Raw genomic sequence first — 15,374 nt, 5'->3', positions numbered from 1 at the left:
GTGACGTATCACGCAGAAAAATCCAAAAAATTGTTTTTCAATAAGTGCTGCTTTTTTTTTTTTCTGGGAAGTCCATACGTTCGACACCGGATGTGTTTATGTTCTGAAAAAAGCAACGGGCCGAGAAGCTTACGTAGAGGTCAACTGGCTGTTGTTGCTCTTGATGGGAAAGTTTGTTTTCCTATTCACATAACTAACCTTGACTATATGTTGTCACTTTCTATTACTATTCTCACCTTCCGTGTACGAAAATATACACTAAAAATAAGTTTCCAATAATTTCAGTTATATATATATATATATATATATAACCTTATGCATTATTAGCGTATTCTCTTTAGGTGCGAGAGACCCGGGTTCGATTCCTGATGGGAGTTTGAGCTGTAGGCCCACGTCTCATAGCATTGGTGTTGTAAGGGATGCTAAGATCTAACCAATACCTAAATAATTGAAAATGTATATCATGTAACGTGGTCAGGTACTTAAGAAACGTTTCGTCCTCACTGCACTTACCTTGGAATTTATCAAAAAAATTCCTTACACTAAGGCTACCTACTGATAATTGAAATATTGGGAATTTGTATCGATAAGCAAGTGCTGCGCTATCTATACCTTCTACGGATGCAGTTGCAACCTTTCTGAAAATCCTGTGGTCACTGCTACTAAGAACATTCACTTCTTGAGACAATCGATGGATGGACTTATGGAGACTTCATTCCATGGCGTTTACAACGATACTGTGTACGTTGTCCAGGGATTTTTTTTTTTCCTGTCTTGTGAAAGTTCCTCACTCCACGAAGAATTATCTTCAGGAATGGTGCATTATGTTCGACCCTTCATTAGCGAAGTATATTAACTTCTAGAACGTAAGCGGCATTGTGTGAAACTTTGTCATAAAATGTAGTAGAAAAAATAAATTAACAAAAATAATAAATGCAAAATTTAGAGTTACTATACAGGGTGTTTATGAACTAGACAAACAACTGAAACAGGTGATTCCTCACAACAAAATAATAAATAAATAAATAATATGGACCTGTGGTCAAAAGTGTAGAGTGTGTTACAGAAGTATTCATATTTCAGAATCATCCGGTACTTGCGCAACAATTCCTGCATAGGCAGTTTCAGAGTACTTAAGATTTTTAGTAGTCCTGAACTGCTTCCCTAAAAATTGTTGTGCAAGTACCGGAGGATTCTGAAACATGGATATTTGAATAAATCACTTACTAGTTCCTAAGTGATGTCTTGAGCAGACTACGGTAAGTCCCATAGTAGTGGAGCAATGGTTCTTTAAATTTAGTTTTTAAATATAGGTCATCAAGACCCTGTATATAGCATATCGATTCCGAGTTATCATAGAACTATTATCGTATGCCAAGATGAGGTCTTTTGCTGCAATATCATACCCAAAAATATGGGGTCGTCTTCCTTTTGCAACATACGATGTGAAGTCTGGAGGATTTCCTGTGATAAGAAAACCAAGATCACAGTGGCACTGATACAAAATTCAGTGGATCCTTCTACTGATGAAGACTGTGGGAGGTTATCTGATTTGATTTCTAGTGTACTTTTATTGTAAATTCGAAAAATCCACCCATTATTTGATGTAGATGCTTCTTTGTAATCCTTTGTCCAACAAATAGGGAAGGTCTTAAATTCAGAAATATTTGGTGACACGGTTTATCAGTTGAGCTGTATGTTTATCATTCTTATCTTTTACGCAAGAGACAGTGATGCCTCGCTACCAAACAAACTAAACTCAAATCGACCAACGATTTCCCACTCCCTGCACTATGTATACAGTAAGTAGTAATGAACAGCATCTTCCGATAGAAGTGCCTATTTTGTAATGAATTACTTCACTTTACGTTGCGAAGCCAATTACATAATACACTTCAAAATAGCACAATCCCACACTTCCCCTTCAGAAAAAGTCGCTCTGGCAAAAATATCCCTGATGAAGAAGGTAAAACGAAATTCCAAAACTACTTATCACTGAAGAAAGAAAAAAAAAAAAGAAATGGTGCACAGATAACAGAAAATCAAGAGAAACTTCATGTAAGGAAACTGGTTAAAACCTCTGTTCACATTCACAGATTCGCAAACACCTGAAATTTCATTAAAGTTGAACACCTGTGTAACACTTCTAGGTTTCAATTTGACACCATGTGAGGCGTTCCGGAAGAGAAGAGTTGAAACACCACGACTGGGTTACTTTCTTCTTGCTATAATGTTATGTATTAATAAATATCTATAATGAATGATTGAATAAAAATATTCAGTTCTCAGTGTGCCAAATGTGATTATTCATAGAGATCAACTTCGCGGATCTGCCCCTGTTTGATTTACGAACAAGAAATCTTTGAACATTAATAGCTCTACACAAAATATGTTTAGTGTTTTCGCCTTACTTTTCCAGAACGCCTCATGTACACTAATTAAACGTGAAAATATATAAACTATACTAACCTTCACGTGCTCTCTTTATTCCAATACTACTTTTCATACAATAATAATATCAGAATAAAGAGAACACATTCAGGTAAGTGTAAATTATATGTTAAATTGTGTTCATTACATCTATCAAACATGAAAAACTTGCATTCTGAAATATTTATTTTAACCAAAACAAAATGAAAAACTATTGAAATAATGTTTTACAAAATAGGCATAGTTATGCACTAACATTGAAAGTAAAAAAAAAAAAAAAAGAGTGCCTTTGTTAACTCCCAGAATAGTTCAGGTTTTGTGGCAGTTTTAAAAAAGTTAACAACTGACGAAAGTTAAAATTTAAAATAAAATATTCTGCACATTGCAAACTGGTGCTTTCTCTGTCTTTTTATTAAATTTTCAATAGAACTTGCACTGTTCGAATATTTGTGTATTTTAAAGTACGAAGCAAACTCCACTTTCTAACTAAAGATTAGTCTCGTATGATTTGTTATTGAAAAATGCATGATCCTCTTCAGTCGAACCATTCAAATGTATGATTTTGTTCTGCAGATTACTCTGGAACCATTTTTGAATGTCGCCAAATATTAGAAAGGAACCTGCAAAGATAAACGTGATCACTTGAACATCGAAGAAACAGAAAAAGAACTCACAAAACCTATGCTAGCATCTTTTAGAATTCTTATACTCTAAGGGCTACCTCATGAGTATATGCTTAACTTACGCAGCTTTGGTGAGAAATTTAGTTTCAATTCATTGGTGGAAGCCTCGTGATTCGGATTCCATGGTAATATGTAGGTTCACGACCAATATCCAAGTTTTAATTTTGTTTCTACGTCCCACGTTTATGCTACGAAGCTAAGGGAGACAGTGATGATGATAATGAACGAGATTTAATGAAGAATGTGAGACGAAACTGGAGAACACAGTAAACTCATGCATAGTGTTTATTCACACTTGGCGCAAGTTTAAATCGAACCATAGGTGAGCGCTCTGCCACTAAGCCACCTTGTCCACAACTTCTAATCTAAAATCATGAACGGAAATAATGCTCTAAGAAAAGTCAAATTGCTAATACTATGGTGGCTCAGTGCTAGAGCGTTAACTTCCGCTGCGAAGTGTCCCGATCGATCCCTGGCCACGCGTGTTTCTTGACGTTTTCTTAGATAGGTAGGTTTTCGTAGTAGAAGCAGCGGTTTTTTCGGTATTCTCGCATTTACTTCCACTTTCTCAATTCCACCATTTCGTTCATTATCATGATTGCCCCTCTTAGTCCCGAAAATAATCATAGGAGGTAAAATATTGCAAATAATTGGTTGGCTTTTGAGAGTTCAGCGTCCCTTTCAGAACATAATCATTACATTTACACGTAACAGCAATATACACCAGAATTTGTTTCCAATTTATTTTAGAAAGTATTCTGTTTTAACTCTTCCCAGATTAAGCGCGCTGCGACACACGGCAAGTCTTTACCATGGGCACTTCATTCATTATGAATCGATTTCTAAAGAACTGATTCCTCGGAGTAGTTAATAAATTAATTTCGAGAACAGAACACAACGAGCCCTTTGTGGCTTCTAACCACCATCACCACTACTACTACTACTACTACATAATTGTTCACAAAAGCGGACCAAGAAAGAACCGAACGAAAGATTCATAATGAATTAAGTGCCTATAATAAAGACTTACCCTACACACACAAAATTCTTGAGAAATGAGGGCTGACATAAGAAATTACCCGTAAAAAGTGATCAGTGCAGTTACCACCTTCAGAAAAAATTGCTAAGACAGAGTTTACTTGATACTAAAAGAAGTTCATACTTCATGAATGTACATATGCGTCTCTAAACTGGGATAGTACAGTAGCAGTAGCAGGTCGGGTTATTTTAGATTAAGGTAGGTTCTGTCCTGTTAAATTACCTTGTTTACTATTCCATCACGGAAGGCAAATCTGACGGTATGCCATCTACGGAACTTTACCCCTGACGTGCTACTACGAACAACCTACTAATACTGTTATGAAAGTGCGTGACAATTTTCCTTCTTATGTAAATAGCCTTACGGGCCCCTTCTGTAACATAATAGCCAAAAGCAGTATTATATAGCCATGATAGTATGCCCGGCTATACTCAATCTGCACGTAAATTTTTGTATACATTTGTGTTGGGTCTCACACGATATCATGTATTATTTCGGGTTAACTTTGACAGACGGTTCTACCAAATTAAAAATTTATAGCTAGAATACTGTTAAATATTCATGGTGAAGGTGTTCAGACGATAATGTAAGTGTTTAAATTCAATAAAGCTATGTAGGAGTTAGTGGTCAGGAAAGGGTAAGTATTTTATGGTGGAACTATTTGGTAAGGCGGAAGGCAGCAGAATACAAGCAAGAAACTCGTATAACGAGAGGGTAGGAACTGTCAGTGACCACGAGTATGTAACAGAACCTAAACTAACCCAGCCTACTACTACTACTACACTATACTCCATTATTTATATCTCTATATTCTAACCTAATATATAGCAGAGCCGTCTGCTAAAATAGTACAATTACGTCTTACATACAAGCGATGCAGTTATATGTATGCAACAAGCAAACGAAAATACGAAGTGCAAGGATAATCTTTTTATCAGAATCTGAAATTTCAAACCATTCAATTTTCGTTTCATACATGGAACTAGTGTTTGCTTCGCTATGGCTTACTTGCGAGATAACATATAGTAGGAGATTTATGTTAACGTAGTCAATTGCTCAATAATAATTGTCATTACGAAGCAAAATATTATAACTTAAACCGCATATCGAACTGACACACATACGTGTTCATTTACGCTCACTTAAAATATCCTAATGCTTAAGATATTATTATGTTAAACAGCATATGATATAAGTATTGTCACATTTTTCTCTTTGTAATAACACACACATTGAATAAAGAAGCAAATTAAAGGTTTTCACTACCTATTTATCCAACCATTGGGATGTGATATGACTTCACTTTTTTGACTCGATTTTGAGCTATATATACAAAAACAACTCATACAAAGTATACATACCTGTCACAAAAGTACTCCTGTACATCCAAAATAATCTTCTTATACTTCTTTTTTACTTTTGGACCTTTTAAAGTGAACACAACATATTAAGGTGCTCCTTAGACACATAACGGGACGTATTCAAAACAACAGACTAATCGCCTCCACACGATGACGTCACGAAAGAGCAGTGAGGCCTTGTGTATTCTCGAGGGTTACGGTTGAGTCGCTGTAGCTCAGTTGTATAGTGCTCACCTGTGGCGCGTACATCCCTGGTTCGATCAAAGCTTCCACGAAGTGAGCGTCGTTGCAGACAAACACCTTGCCCGTGTGTTTTCTCAAGATTGCCCTATTGCCTTCTACTTTCGCCATTCAACTATTATGATCCATCTCATCATCACTGCCTCTCTTAAAACTCAGTCCATAATCGTGGTACCTGTGGTTAAACTAAAGAGCTATATGTTAAACTTAGCCTGATATTAAAATGATTATAAAATTCCAAACAAGTCGAATAAAAAAAGTCTTACATCGCAGATGCTTAATTCGCTAGTACTTCACATTCTTAGGAGCAACTTTTCTATTTATTACGCAAGAAAAACAGTAAAGCAAATCCAAACAACATTGAGTTAGGCACACACGTAAGCTCTACGTCATATTTCGATACATTAATTGATCGGTGATATTTTCAAATATCAAACTGTCAGTGTCAAATCTATTAATAATATATATATATATATATATATAATATATATATATATATATATATATATATATATATAATATATATATATATATTTCATGATTTCGATGGTGCAAAACTTCGACACCTTTTGAGATTTCTACTTTTTTCAATATTTCAAAATGTTGATATTCGGTATAGTTTTGAAATTCCGATGTTTTCGTATTTTGGTATTCAATATTTTAATGTTTTTTCGATATTGTCTAGTGTGCCTTCGTAGAGTGAAGACGTGTTTGCAGCGAGCTCCGGAGTGCGACCAAGCGTAACATGGGAGATACAGTAAGTGCGTGGAGGGCCAGAATAGGCCTTTTTATTGCGTTAGTGAAAAACAGTTCTGATGTACAGTGTGAAAGGGGTACCAAACGCCAAAATGCATATTTTGTATACGGTTTGGTTCTAGTTACGATACTTATAATTGGTTGTGTGGAAAGCAATCCAGGGCCCCCTCACAAATCTGAATTGGCAGATATCAAGGAAATCCTTAACAATGTTCGCAGTTCCAACGAGCAAATTGTCGTAAAAATAAAACAATTAAAAACGAGTGTATGTGAACTAACAAGTAGGTTCAACAACGTTGAATTACAGTTAAAAAACATGTCTAGTGAAGTGAGTGATTTACGAGAATATGCGAAATATTTAGAAGACAAAATCGACTATCTTGAAAACCATTCAAGAAGACAAAACTTAGTGATATATGGCATAGAAGAAAGTGCAAAGGAAACTTGGGAAGAAACCGAAACCAAAGTGAGAACAGTGATACAGAATAGACTCCATATTGAACTACAAGACGAAGACCTTCAGCGAACGCACAGAGTGGGAAGGAAAGCACCAGGAAGAAACCGACCTATTGTGTGCAAATTTATTAGTGATAAAAAGAAGGAACTTGTGTTAAAAAATAGGAGCAAACTTCGAGGCACTAAAATATACGTCGACCAGGATTATTCAAATAAGGTGCGTGACGAACGGAAGCAACTTCAATTTTACCTAGATGAGGCTAGAAGGAAAGGAAGCTTCGCGTATATGCAATTTCGGTTTTTATTCATAGATGGGAAGAGATTCACCCTTTGGGACTTGAAAGAAAGAGACCAGCAGCAAACAACAATGACTGCATTCCAAAGTGATAGTGTGCCACCTGAACAGCCCGGGGCTAAAGAAATCCAACAGCTGAGTTCTGAAGGCGCCACAGGGAGCAGGAAGAAGAGTTTATCTTCCCCCTCTTCGTCCAAGAAACAACTTATTGTGACAAACCCAGTCAAATGAAAAATGTGTATCAAGGACTCTCCATCTGTAAGTAAGATAACAGATAAAAATATGCATGTACCAGAATGTTTAAAAAAGAAGGTCAGTGACACGTTAACACAAATAGGTAGAACTAACTTGCAAATATATTTCCAGAATTGTCGTAGCTTACGATGTAAAAGTGAAATATTTTATACTAATGTTTTATCTTCTAACTATGATATTATTATAGCTGTTGAAAGTTGGTTGTGTGAGGGTTACTATAATTCTAAATATTTTGATGACAGATACACGGTATTTCGTCAAGACAGGAACTTGAAACTATTTGGGACATCAAAGGGAGGGGGTGTAATAATAGCAATACATTCAGATTTCAATGTTCAGTTTGTTAATTCATATGATGCAGGATTTGAATGTATTCTAATCAAATTTATAAATAAATCATTAGTTGTGTATATTTGTCCTTTGTATATAGGGCCAGAATCGAAAATAAGCACTTACGAAAACTTCTATCAATTCATTGAAAGTAATTGCCCAGTGGGTAGCTCTATTCTCTGTATTGGGGACTTCAACCTCCCGGAAATTAGCAATTCTATGTTTGACTTCACACATTCCTCAACTAAATGTAAAAGCCTCCTCAATTTCCTGTCACTCTATAATTTAACTATGCATAATAATATACAAAATACCAATAACCGTACACTGGACCTAGTACTCTCGAATGCATGCGAAATTGAAGTAAACCGTGAAAATTCACCATTGGTACCTATAGACAATCACCATCCCCTCTTAATTATAGCGCTTTCAGTTAAACGTTTTTCGAAACAAAAAGTAAACAATAGATCATCTGGTTTTAATTTCAGAAAAGCCAATTATCATAAATTGTATTTAGAACTTTCAAAAGTTAATTGGAGTTGCCTTTCATATTTAAATGACGTAAATAAAGCTGTAGAAACTTTTTATCAATTAATTGACGACGTATTTAAACAATGCATACCAGCTAAAAAGAATCCCAGTAATAAAAGCTTTCCTGTCTGGTTTAACTCAGAAATAATTCAAAAAATCAAACAAAAATCGTACTATCACAAAAAGTGGAAGAACACAATAGACAATAATACATATTACCGTGATAAATTCTGTAGTTTAAGGACGGAGGTAAAGACAAAAATTGCGAAAGCATACAAAGAATTCGTAGCTAACTCCGAGAATTGCATAGCAGATGATCCAACAAACTTTTGGAATTTTATCAAAAATAAAACAAGGCATTTGACTAATGGCCCCCTTATGTATAATGGTAAAAGTCTACAGTGTAACAGGGATATTGCGGAGGCTTTTGCACATTATTTTAAGTCTGTTTACAATCATGAACCTGTGAGTTATAACACTGATGCTCTAATGTCACACGAACCTAGAAGTATATTACTAGATATTTTCCAAATCACTGAAATAACAATATCAGAAATAGAACATGCCATTAAAAGGTTGAAATCTAGAACAGCGTGTGGCCCTGATGCTATCCCACCTTACATAATAAAGGGAACTATTGATATCATAAAACATCCTATACATATACTATTAAACATGTCCGTAAAATATAATGTTTTTCCAGACCGATGGAAAGAAAGCTTGATATGTCCTATTCCAAAAACTAGCAATGCTAAAAATATAGAAAGCTTTAGGCCAATTGCAATTCTATCCCCATTTGCAAAAATTTATGAAAATATAATACACAATCGTTTACTTAATCATGTTAGATCCAGTATCTCTGTATACCAACACGGATTTCTCAAGAATAGATCCACTTCAACTAATTTGGCAATTATAACAAACTTTATAGCTTCAGAACTAGACAACGGAGGGCAGGTGGATGTAATCTATACAGACTTTCAGAAAGCGTTCGATTTAGTTAACCACGACATTTTGCTTGAAAAACTAGCTCTTATGAATCTTTCTAAGCAAGCATTAGCACTTTTCACATCATACTTACGTAATCGTAAACAATCTGTAGCTTACAAAGGTCATATCTCGAACAATTTTAATGCTACATCGGGAGTACCGCAAGGATCAAACCTTGGACCTTTATTATTCCTCATCACTATCAATGACATAACTAAGCACATCAAGAAATCGCATACTTTACTCTTTGCAGATGACTTAAAATTATATGCTCAAATTAAATCACTTGAAGACTGTAAAAACCTCCAGGAAGACTTGGAAAATGTAAAACACTGGTGCCACGTGAATAAATTTAGCCTAAACATAACTAAATGTAAAGCTATTACATTTACTAGAAAAGGAAAATACATAAATTATGATTATACTATTGACGGTATAAATCTTTGTAGGCCGGAAACTGTTAAAGACCTTGGTGTTACCTTCGACCCAAAACTGACTTTCGCAAATCACATTGCAACTATTGCAAACAATGCTTATAAGAGTCTTGGATTTGTTTGTCGTGTAAGTAGAGACTTCCGTAGCCACATGACAATTTTAAAACTATATTATTCGTATATGAGATCCCAACTGGAATACGCTTCTGTTATTTGGACTCCTCATAATGGAAAATATATCCAGATGATTGAAAGAGTGCAGTGTAAGTTTTTGAGATTACTAATGTATAAAAAAACTGGAATGTACCCAGCATACATATCATACCCAGAACTAACAAACAATTTCAATATACCGACATTAGAGCAACGTAGGTATGTTAATGATTTAGTTTTTCTACATAAAATAATAAATAATAAAATTAATTGCATAGAACTAAGTTCTAATATATTTCTGCATGTTCCGACGTCTAGAACGAGGTTAAGCAATAGTTGTACCATGTACTGTAAGAAAGCACGCACTGACATCCTGTATAAATCCCCTTTATGGAGAATGAGCTCTCACTACAATAATATTGAAGAAAAGTGTGAAATGATAGACATATTCAATATGTCTGAAAAAATGTTTAGGAACACAATTTGTAGTATGATGAGCTGAGTTAATTAATGAAACAATAAAAATGTCTGTATGTTTTTCTTCTGTAAAAATAATATTTTATCATATATGTAAACAAACACTGTAAATGGGCAGGACGCCTGTTGTGTTGTTGTTACAATAAATAAATAAATAAATATTTCGACATTTTGATCTTTTGATAATCGATATTGATAAAGATAATATATTTTTTATATGTTCATGTTTTCACACATCGGTCAAATTTTCAATTATCGATCATATATCGGCATTGATTTTTATGTAAAAATCCGTACATTCCACAGACGTACACAAAGCTAATTTGAAAAAGTATTAATTGTGAAAGAATAGAATAAAATGTTTTAGTATGGCTGAACAAAAATTTAACGATCTACCATGAACTGGACAAGAGCTCGCTCGTGATTAAACGGTTAGCGTTACCACCTTCTGGTTGGTAGTCCGGATTTGAGTTCTGGTAGGAATTCATGTTGAGCTTCAGGTCTATGTCTCACGTTGTTTCGCTGCTACAAAGGGACTTTAAACTTCAAAAGAACTAGCAACAAACCAGAGTATTTAAATGAATAGACCAATAGCAAAACCAGTTAAATCCGCATTTTAAAATTTGTGGCAAATCGAGAAAAAACTGTTTAAACACGGCATAATTGTAAAATAACATTAGAAACTTTTTTTAAAAAAAAATGAGAAAGAATAATGTGAATGTTAGTCTGTCAAAAGCTGTATAATCACACCAGTCTCCGAATTGAGTTATTGAAGAAAATACTGTAATTTGAATTTAACAGGTTTTGCGCATGTAAATGGAAATAATAGCTTTTGCATCTGAATGAGCGGCCATTTTAGTCGATACTCGAAAATAAAACCTGTTAAAAGTAAGGGAATCAGAGTCAGAAATCAGTATTATGTTATAGGCTAATTTCGAACATTAATTGACAAGACCCCTTTTTTATGAGAGAGGTTCTGCTCAAGGTGAAGAGACAGTTTAGAGAAGGACTTCACCCAACAATGTTCTGCTCAAACTAAAGAGTTACCCTGCAAAACAACACAGAAAACTTCAAACCATAGGATATTCCATTTAACTTGTCTTTTTGGTACATTTCGTTTCCAGTTTTCCAGGCTTTGTGCACGTTCTCTAGACATTTTTGGTGTTGTCTGAACAACAAAATTATGATTATCACTGCCTATAGTACTATTTTCTTTCGATTTTGCGTCCCTTTGTCTAGTAATTATTAAAGAAAAGGCAATTAGCACAGAAGCACATAACGAACAGTTAGGTCAACACGTTTAGTGCCTCAATTCTCAGTCCAAAAACACAAAAATAACGAAAGTAGAGACTGCAAATATTGAAACATAAAATTTCGAATGATTTACTAAGAGTTCCAATAAATATTCAGACTACTATACAGTACAAAACCTCAAATTGTTTGAAATATGAAATTAACTGGGTTTGATTCAGCTTTTCTCATGACTTTATTTGCAGGTATGGGATTTAACAGTTTATAAAACTGATGGATTTAACTGGTTTTGCATCTGTAGCCATGATGGATGTAACAAGTTTTGGAAATTGACACATATTACAATGTTAATTTTCAACTAGTTAAAATGGTCTTTGCTACTGAATACTATTTGGAAATAAAAGCTTTTCAACTAAGGTTTTCAGAGCAACCACTATCTCTCTTTTTTTTAAAAAAAAAAAAAAAAAAAAGATGGATTTAACGGGTTTTGCCATTGACCTACCCAAATAGTCTCGCAAATTGCCATTAATATACAGGAAACTGTAAGAACTGAGTCATAATTTAAAAGAGAAAAGGTTTATTACAGAACAATGTACCCAATCATTGATCAAAAGAACTATGTTACTCAATAATACTTTATGCAACGAAAGTTGGAACTATCCTCTACATTTCACAGACATAGTTCTTTACAAGTTCATCTTCTTTCGATAAAGTAGAGTAGAATCGAGGGGCGTGCTTCGTCATTTAACCCTTGTCCGGGCAAGCTATTTTTGTAACGTAGACAACAATTGGGGCCTTACAAACTCTATTAGCCTTACCAACTCAATATGTTAATGACTTTAACTTCGACTAAAGTTAAAAGAATTCGGAATTTTATGTCATCGAAATATTTATGGTTATTGAGAAATTCGAAAAAAAATATATATGAAGCTACTGGGCAAGGGAGGCCCCACTGGCCCGGATAGGGGTTAAGATCGACTGCATTTTCATGACGCAGGTCCTTGCCAGTACTCTTATAACCTGCTCATTTAATTACACCGTTTATGAGCATAATGACAGTGAAGTCTAATATGAACTGGAGAAAAATTAGGCTACGAAATCAGAATTTATTTATATTATATTATAGGTTTTCAAGAAGGTATATGAAAAGTTATTTTCCACTGAAGAGCATTGGCACAACTGTATTCAACTGTGCTCAATATTACCTATCACGGATATGTTTTTTGTCATCTTACTTGAGTCAGTGATCGGATGGTCACGAAGGTCGTGACTCATATCCCGGAAGACCCATAGACAGTCAAAGCTATGACCTATCAGACCCGGTGGGCCAGATAGACCCATAACACGGAGAAATTCGGTCTTATTCGGACAGACCCAGACCCAGTTGACCAGGATAAAATTCGTGACCCAAGTGACCCGGTGCCCCATGCATAATCTATTCTATCACTGATTTAAACAGATATCGTTTTCACGCCTATTCTGTCAAGAATGCAATGGAGCAATTTAGATGTCAATCAGATTTTTGGGGATTTCTTTACGATTCCGGTTCTAATAATTTTCTAATAAACAGTAAAAAAATATGATCAATTTTAAATATATTTGTATACCTGTACGACAAGTTCATAACAATATCTTATTGTTTCCTTTCCCAAAAGTGCTAACGAAAAGTATTTTCAAATGTTGGAACGATTATTGTTAAGTGTAACAAGATATGTACCATTTGAAAGAGAAAGCTTTGTAGTTTTCATAAATGTCTAGAATATAAATGCAACTTAATGTATTGTTTTATAAGAATTTTTGAAAAACACTAAACATTCATCTGCTGAAAAAATAAAGAAAATTATGGCACTTGAAAAGTCCGTCCGCAAAGAGTTAATGTGGTTCTGAGCCGCATTGGTCAATATATATGAATCTATGTTGGTAAAATCTTACAAGCGTAGGTGGGATTAAATTCTCTTTGATGTGATGATGCGTGATATTATTAAAACCTCGACTGAGTTGAATGTGTTAAGTTCAATTTCAATTGTGGTAGCAGTAATGAATTTCATGTTCATGTTATATTAGGATGATCAGTGCATACATATTATTAAGATTTAATATCCGCTGCATTGCTCGTGATAGCGTAGGTGTAATTGTATACTGAAAGATCTTTTTTTTTTTATTTAGTAAATCAGTTATAACACTCATTTTGTCTTCAACTATTTGGAATGTAAATCTGTTAAGTATTATTGGGTATTCATTACATGTATTTCCCATTTCAAATATTTAACTTCTCTCAGAGTTTTCCAGAATTGTAGATATTTGTCCAAGGTCGTCGTTTGTAATTTTTGTGGATTTCTGTACAATTTGCAAATATTGACAATGAGTTCGTACAAAACTATGTGAGAGATTTGCAATTATACATTGTAAGCACGTAGAACAAATGCACGGTAAATCTATTTTCAACTTGCTACAATAGTTCATGATAAGAGTTAATGATTCTTATGGCTATGAATTTTGTTAATGCAGTTCCCGTTGATTGGTTAGCAGACAATGATTTGATGAAATTCTTGTATTTTATGAGCAGTTCTTATATACCACTGATGGAATGGGTCATGGAAATTCGGATCATGTCGTTTAAAAGCCAGAGTGGGCGTTAGACCCACAATCCATTAGACCCGATGACTCAAACAGACCCATGACACATGTATGATTTCCACATTTGTAACTTGTTTCTATAAAACTATCATTTAAGAATTTAAGGAGTATTTTTTCCAGACATGTTAGATAAAAATCTCCCTCTAAATTTTGAAGATATATGTGTAACGCGTAGATGATGAAAATAATGTTGAGCTTTATTCCCCTCCAACGCAAAGAAAGAAACTGATTTATGTTTACAGACAATCCAATTAGTCACATCATAGTCCCCCCCCCTCCCTTTGGTAATCTGCACATCTGCATAACTGAGATGTTATACAGATGTGACATTTTATTTTTAGAATTTTAGCGATTCACGTAAATCAATTGTTGTTGTAGAACGGAATGAGAATTCTCTCATAAGATGTAAAGTAAACAATGAAATCTAGTCTGTTGAGAAGCATAGAAACTCCAGAACAGAGAGAAATATGTACGATAATATTAACTACCATTGATTATACATTAGAGATGCTCTTGTCTACAAACTCAATCTTAGGTGAACACCAGATGTTCTATTTCTGCTATCGTTAAAGAGGCACACTCAACGGTTAACATGAACTGTTACATTCTTGCCATTAACTTACTATTAATAATTAAGCGCAGAACGGTAGGTTTATATATGATTAAGTTTAGGGGGTGCACGTCCTTCTTCCTCTCAAATGCATGAAAACTATGCTTATAAATTTATCGTACTCCACCCCAATTTACAAATCTCCCCCAAATTTAACCGTTTCATTGCACCATTTTCAAGGGAAAAAATGCTCCACTCAATATTCTGAAGGGAGGAAGTTGCGCCCTAAAACCAGCATGTGAGAATTTCTAGGAGATTCTAAAGAGAATATATATATATATATATATATATATATATATATATATATATATATATATATATATATATATATATATATATATAGATAGATAGATAGATAGATAGATAGATATAATATTACACTAAAGCAATACATACACAAACATAATATATGGAATTTTCTAATTCAAAAAATTCCGAGAAGCTAC

At 34.3% G+C, this 15,374-nt stretch overlaps 1 protein-coding gene and 1 long non-coding RNA gene across 3 annotated transcripts in view; both read right to left on the bottom strand.

The window, feature by feature from the left end:
* Nucleotides 1–15,374, bottom strand: part of LOC145675724 (lachesin-like) — a 1,095,594-nt gene that overhangs the window by 897,241 nt on the left and 182,979 nt on the right. The window lies entirely within an intron of this gene.
* On the bottom strand, nt 2,599–5,905 carry LOC145675701 (uncharacterized). The gene is made up of 2 exons (XR_014129186.1): nt 5,514–5,905; nt 2,599–3,050 (listed from the first exon to the last, which is right to left on the bottom strand). It is a non-coding gene; the product is annotated as an uncharacterized LOC145675701 (long non-coding RNA).

Source organism: Thermobia domestica, chromosome 2 (genome assembly GCF_964235325.1).
Source record: "Thermobia domestica chromosome 2, izTheDome1.hap1.1, whole genome shotgun sequence".
In the NCBI taxonomy this organism is placed as follows: Eukaryota; Metazoa; Arthropoda; class Insecta; order Zygentoma; family Lepismatidae; genus Thermobia; species Thermobia domestica.
The sequence above is the reverse complement of the archived record's forward strand: the minus strand, read 5'-3'. Positions and strand labels throughout refer to the sequence as shown.